Source organism: Triticum urartu, chromosome 6A (assembly GCF_056163025.1).
Source record: "Triticum urartu cultivar PI428250 chromosome 6A, HENAU_Tu73, whole genome shotgun sequence".
NCBI lineage: Eukaryota > Viridiplantae > Streptophyta > Magnoliopsida > Poales > Poaceae > Triticum > Triticum urartu.
In genome coordinates, this window is record NC_141878.1 from 571031378 (window position 1) to 571038334 (window position 6957).

At 46.0% G+C, this 6957-nt stretch overlaps 1 long non-coding RNA gene across 1 annotated transcript; it reads left to right on the forward strand.

Annotated features, from left to right (window-relative positions):
- The first annotated feature begins 2400 nt into the window (after nucleotides 1–2400).
- LOC125541499 (uncharacterized) lies at nucleotides 2401–5969 on the forward strand. Its single transcript, XR_015608915.1, has 3 exons — nucleotides 2401–2966; nucleotides 3965–4023; nucleotides 5657–5969. It is a non-coding gene; the product is annotated as an uncharacterized LOC125541499 (long non-coding RNA).
- Nucleotides 5970–6957: the final 988 nt, after the last annotated feature.

Below are 6957 nucleotides of genomic sequence, written 5' to 3' on the forward strand. Positions count from 1 at the left end.
CAGCTTGCCCTAGAAGATAGTTCACCAACATCTCACATGCCCTCACAAGTTCACGACACATTCATTAGAAGATAGTTGACAACGAGTGCACCGGAGCGAAGTCCCTACTGAGTAGAGCGAGGCCATTTCCCCTTCTTGTCACATGCCGAGTCCTCCTCTTGCGCCTCGCGAGCCTTTGAAAGCTTTCTTGCCCTCTCCTCCTCACGAGCAAGTTTCGCTTGGCGTGCCCTCTCCTCCTCTCGTTTCTTCCGCTCCATCCTCTCCTTCTGACGACGCTCTTCCTCCAAGCCTCTTCGAAACGATTCTTCGAACCACCGTTGCCACCTAAGACAATCTTGGTATTGGTCCTTTTTGACATCTTCTGGCACTTCAAGATCTATCCACGTGAAGTACTTGCATAGAGGAGGCAGTGACTGCATACAACATTTTTGTTAGTGTTGACACACATTGGAGAGTAACATTTTACTTCTCGAGCTTACCGGTGGTCGGTCATAGGCGTTAGTTGGAAGTGCATGATCATAAGCATAGTTCGGGCATACAAAATATCTCCGCCCTTCCGTCCATGATTTCTTTCGGTCGGTGGACACCTTCACCTTGCAAACATCTCCACACCAACATGGCGGGATATTGACATCTTTCTCCTTCACCTTGTCCCAAGATGCGTTCTCCCACTTGTTCGGCATGTCTTCTTGGTTAGCACACGGTGGCCTCGTCATGGAACCGGATGAAGCCATGCCTAAAAAACCGAGAATTCTTGGTTAACCCTAACCCCCACTTAACAATAACCACAACCCTAATCATAGCATAACCCTGACACCAACATCAAACACACATAACCCTAACCCTAGCATACTATGAAAGCCTAACCATACCAAATTAGCAAAGAAACATAACATGATTCAACACAAATTTCCAAATCCAAGCCAAAACTAGGGTTTCCCCAAAGTAGCAAGATTTGAGCGAATGTGACAATTCTATGGATGAAAACGAGGGGATCGGAGGAGAATACCTTAAGGGAGGGGTTGGCTTCGAAATCAACGGTCAAGGACTCCGAATCTGAGAAGGATTTGAGAGGGGGGATAGGAGGGCAGAGTGGAGGCATTGAGCTTCGGGTTTGTGTGGGGGTGGGGGTGTGTGGGGTGGGGATGGGTGGGAGGGGGTGAGTGCAGCCTAATAGATGTCCAGATGTGCAGCGCCTAAGGGCAAGGCGCCACACTACACAGTGCAGCGCCTTGCCCTTGGGCGCTGCACACCTGGACATGCCAGTCCAGAGAGCAACAGAGCCGTTCCAGAGCACACCTGGAAATTGCTAAGTCAGCGTGCAGCGCCTATGGCCAAGGCGCCGCACTGTACTGTGCAGCGCCTAATGTCAGGGCGTTGCACAGTATAGTGCAGCGCCTGTCCCTCAGGCGTTGCACACTGACTTAGCAATTTTTCGGGTGCAAAAGCTACTGGAAAGGTTCTGTTGCTCTCTAGAATGGCATGTCCAGGTGTGCAGCGCCCAAGGGCAAGGCGCTGCACTGTGTAGTGTGGCGCCTGTTGGGGAACGTAGCAGAATTTTAAAATTTTCTACGCATCACCAAGATCAATCTATGGAGTCATCTAGCAACGAGGGAGAGAGGAGTGCATCTACATACCCTTTTAGATCGTGCGTGGAAGCGTTCAAGAGAACGGGGTTGATGGAGTCGTACTCGTCGTGATCCCAATCACCGATGACCTAGCACCGAACGGACGACACCTCCGCGTTCAACACACGTACGGTTGGGAAGACGTCTCCTCCAACTTGATCCAGCAAGGGAGAAGGAGAGGTTGATGAAGATCCAGCAGCATGACGGCGTGGTGGTGGAAGCAACGGTGATCTCGGCAGGGCTTCGCCAAGCACAGGGAGAGGGAGGAGTGTCACGGGAGGGAGAGGGAGAGGCCAGGGGCTAGGGTGCGGCTGCCCTCCCCCCCCACTATATATAGGGTCCCTAGGGGGGTGCCGGCCCTAGGAGATCCAATCTCCAAGGGGGGGCGGCGGCCAAGGGGGTGGCTTGCCCCCCAAGCCAAGTGGGGCGCCCCCCCCACCCCTAGGGTTTCCAACACTACACCACAACACTTGATTGGGGGCAGTTAACTGCCGGGAGAAATACCCGACCAAGGGCAAATAAACTGCCAGGACATTAATTTCTACCGGTACAAGCATCTTAGGGCAAGCAAACTGCCGGGAGAACTCGAGCAACGAGGGCACATGAACTACCGGTATAATCTAGGGCCCATCATCTGCCGGAACAACTAGAAAACGGCCCATATTCTGCCGCGACCGTCTTTGGCACGACAATGAAAAGTTTGGGCCCTAAGCGCTCGCTAGGGTGACAAAGAATTTGGCCCAAAAGGAACTTAGACGCGCCGGCCCTCCGCACCATACCGCACACACCGCTGGCCCCCAAATCCCAATCCACCCGTGCCCTACACCAGAGCGCCGCCGCCCCCAACCATCTGACCTTCCGCCGCCGGCCGTCCTCTAGCCATCGCCATCCCCAAATCACCAGATCGCCGATGCCCCCGACCATCTGATCCCTCCGCTGTCACCCCCAGCACCGCAGCCCCTCCCACCGCCCCAACCGGCCCCACCACCACCGTCGCCCCCACCACCGCAGCCCATCTACCGCCCCAACCAATGCACTGTTGCGGCCTCCACCCAGACCACTGACACCGTCGCCCCCCACCATCGCAGCTCCTCTACTGCACCAAGCACCCACTGTTGCTTCCTCCACCCAGACCACTGCTGCCGTCGCCCCCAACCACAACAGAGCGGCACCGCCGAGCACCAATTGACACGGAGCATCACATCGCCGAGCCACTCCACCGGTGACCATCCTCCTCCGCTGTACGCCGTCGTTTATCAGCTACCACCCTCCTCGTGAGCTTCCTCCCCCAAGCTGGCCCTCCGCACAAGCTCACCAGAGCACCAAGGAGCTCCTCCGGTAAGCTGCACCTTCTCCACAATTCACGCCTTCACTACATTATGATTTCTTGAAGCAAACACAGGAACTTTCTGTTGCTAATTTTTGCTTGTATTGATCTGTTGGGAGCCTTTATGTACTTTATACAGATGCAGTTTATGTTGCTACAAGTTTTGCTTGTATTGATCTGTTGGGAGTCTTTATGTACTTTATAATGATTCACATGTAATAAGCATCTTGCAGTATTAGTGAAGGAACAACACTAGGAGACAACCCACTGGCCAAGGAGCGCCCTTATATCATCAATATCTACCGAAACATTAGTGACCACAGTAGTAAATTATATACGGTCGTGTCAACTGCACTCTAGTCGTAGATTTGAAGTTTGGTCATCATTCATATTGATGTGAGTACACCATGACCACCCCCCTGGAGTGCACCAAAATGACGAGTCATAACTGCTTCTTGTGCTACTTTGTTCATTTTCAATATAATATATGGTAGATTGCTCTTCTTACCATGGTATTTTAGTTTGATGTTAGATTAGACTATGTGACAGCATTAGCATGTTACCTCCTTGCCCCAACCAGCGTTGCCTTGCCTCTACTTCCTTGCCTGAGTAGTGTCGTGTACGTCCTCTACATCATCGCTAGAGCAGCACCACATCCTCTGCTTCTTAATCATCGGTGATATTTCTTTGCTATTCCCATGATATATATAATGATATCCTTACTACTATTTTAGTGTTTGCATTTCCTGAAATGACATGTTTCAATTCACTATTTATTCTGTGCTAGATTGTATTCCTGGTCTGTATTGTATTTCTCCTTGCCTGTACTAGTTAATAATGGTATGCATTTTGTTATTAGATTTTCCCTATTAATAGAAGTACACTTTCTTTCGTATGTTATACGATGTATTGCATGGCCTTACAAGCATGTAAGCTTAGGTTCTATGATTAAATATACACTGACTATCATGGTTGATTGCTTAAAACTCTTTTGCTTCTATGTATGCAGTTGGAAGTCAGTTAATGGCAAATGCAGCAATGGGTTGCGACCACAAGCAAGCTGAGGAGGTAATATACATGTTTTCTTGGCTGAATATTTACATTAGTGTGTACTATCAAGGACAGATAGTAATGCTTTGCTCATTTGGTTGCTACATGGTTAACTTGTGTCCAGGAAACTTGAGCTCCTGATTCCAGTATATATTATTAATTAGTAATTCAAACAGATCATTATAGTTCTTTAGAAGTGTGCTTTTGTGTCCATCAGCCATGAATTTGTAGAGAGGTCAGTTGAATAAATATGGTTACAAATATAAACTTCAATTGGTTCATCTTTCTTTCATGTACACGATAGACTCTACCATGTAGAGAAATGATTTTCATTGGATTCCATGCTCACAAATTTCATTTGATTCATTTCTCATAATTGGATCCTCTTTCTTTCATGTACATGAAGTATTTTAGTTTGTTTGTTTGTTTGTTTGTCAAAAGCCTTGGTTTATTTTTCTAGGCTAATTCAAGTTGTTGTGCGAATCATTTATGTAACTCAACTTTAATAGCTCCTGCAAAGAGGGAGCAGAAATTAAAAGGCTTGTTTGTGCAATGCTTCATTGAAAATCACAATACTCCCAAGACACCCTTCATCAGATTCTTCAATAGGATAAATGTAGTTCAGCTTCGTGTTCTGGATGCAGGAAGTCTGTAATCATAGTTGTTGTCATTGCTCTAAGGAACACGGTACCACGCAAAACCACAAAATGATATCGTCATTTATAGATGTCCAGATTCATTATCATATTATGTTGTGCCAACTTCATATAGGAACTCAAAATAAATCAACTTATATCCAAGGTCAGTCTCAATATCAGGGCCAACTAGAGACTGCACTAGCACACTGAATCTGCGGGTTCCAATACTAATGTTTAATTGTATTACTTTGAAGAAGCCAAGGTATACGACATACGAAATTTTAAGAAGCACAACTAAACACTTGATGCGTTCTGGTAGAGAAATAGTACCAAGTGAAAATAAGATGCTATAATTTTGCATATGTGCTTGTTCAGTACAGTAGCTTCATAATTTGCTTGTTTAATGTTCAGTGTGTGATCGTGACCTTGTGCTTGTGCTTCAAAATGTAGAAAACAATCAAAATGGTCATCAATTCTGTTCGCTTTACTTTGGTACAGGAATAGCCTCACTTTTGTTGTACAAGATAGGCACACCTACTTGCTGTTAATATTTGTACAGACTTTGCACACTATATCTGGATGAGAAGTAAGATAAGCTTGCTACTGTCAAGATGATAAAAAATGGACATGTTGATGTCCAGGATATGTTCTCTACTAAAGTAGAGATTACTCTAGAGATGTTACTAGTTGCTCTATGTTTCAGAACATATGTGGCTATTGTATGTCGGCATGCGGATGTTGTATGTGATTGTTGTAACATCTTCCCGTTAATATTTTTACAGACTTTGCACACTACATTTTGATGAGAAGATAAGCTTGCTACTATTAAGATGATAAAAAATGGACATGTTGATGTCCAGGACATGTTCTCTACTGTAGAAGAGATTACTCAAGAGATGTTACTGGTTGCTCTATATTTTAGAACATATGTGGCTGTTATATGCGATTGTTGTAACATCTTCGTTGAGTTTTGACTGCAACTGTTATATGTAACATCTTCTGATCTATTGCAGGTTTCCCAAAGGTGCACAAGTTCACTAAGGTTTGGAAGATCTTTAAGCTGCTAAAGATTTGGAAGACCTAAAATTAAGTTGGTGGAGTGATAATGACCTGTGTCTTGTTTGTTGAACTTGAGACTTGCTCTGCTCATTTTGGTGGTTGTTAATTAGCTCATTTAGGTTGTGTGGCACACATCTAGAAACATATGTACATCTCTAGTGGCACTACTTTATTTTTGTTGTGTGGCAAACATATATATGTACTTCTTTTATGGCACAACCTCTTTATATATGGTCGTTATGATTATCGAATGAAGTTTAAGGTTTTCGATGAGGCCTATATGTTACTTTGAAGTGCATGTATAAATTGTGTGCTATGTCCTGATTGCGTAGATATATATATATATATATATATATATATATATATATATATATATATATATATATATATATAGAATGGATGGATATTACATAATAGGGATGCCTAGAACATTTTGCTAGTGAACTCAACAAGCTGGCATAATATCTGCCGGGTGAACATACTTGTACATGCGGTTTAACTGCCGGTAATTGCAGTTGCACGTGCTCTGAACAATCTGCTGGGAGAAAATGAACTGCCGGCAAATACATGTGTCAGGGCAGAAAAACTGCCGGGAGAAGTAATCCCCGGCAGCCGTTCTCGTGGCGGTTCTATCTGCCGGGAGAACCACAGTCCCGGCAGTTTGTCTGCCCTTTAAAGAGGCTTCTCCTGGCAGTTTTTCTGTCCTTACATCAGTGTTGTGGTGTAGTGCAACCCTAGGCGCAGGGGAGGCCCAAGGGGGGCGCACCAGCCCACTAGGGGCTGGTTCCCCTCCCACTTCAGCCCATGGGGCCCTCCGGGATAGGTGGCCCCACCCGGTGGTCCCGGTACAATACCAATTACCCCCGAAACTTTCCCAACGGCCGAAACTTGACTTCCTATATATAAATCATCACCTCCGGACCATTCCGGAACTCCTCGTGATGTCCGGGATCTCATCTGGGACTCCGAACAACTTTCGGGTTACCGTATACTAATATCTCAACAACCCTAGCGTCACCGAACCTTAAGTGTGTAGACCCTACGGGTTCGGGAGACACGCAGACATGACCGAGACGACTCTCCGGTCAATAACCAATAGCAGGATCTGGATACCCATGTTGGCTCCCACATGCTCCTCGATGATCTCATCGGATGAACCACGATGTCGAGGATTCAATCAATCCGTATACAATTCCCTTTGTCAATCGGTACGTTACTTGCACGAGACTCGATCGTCGGTATCCCAATACCTCGT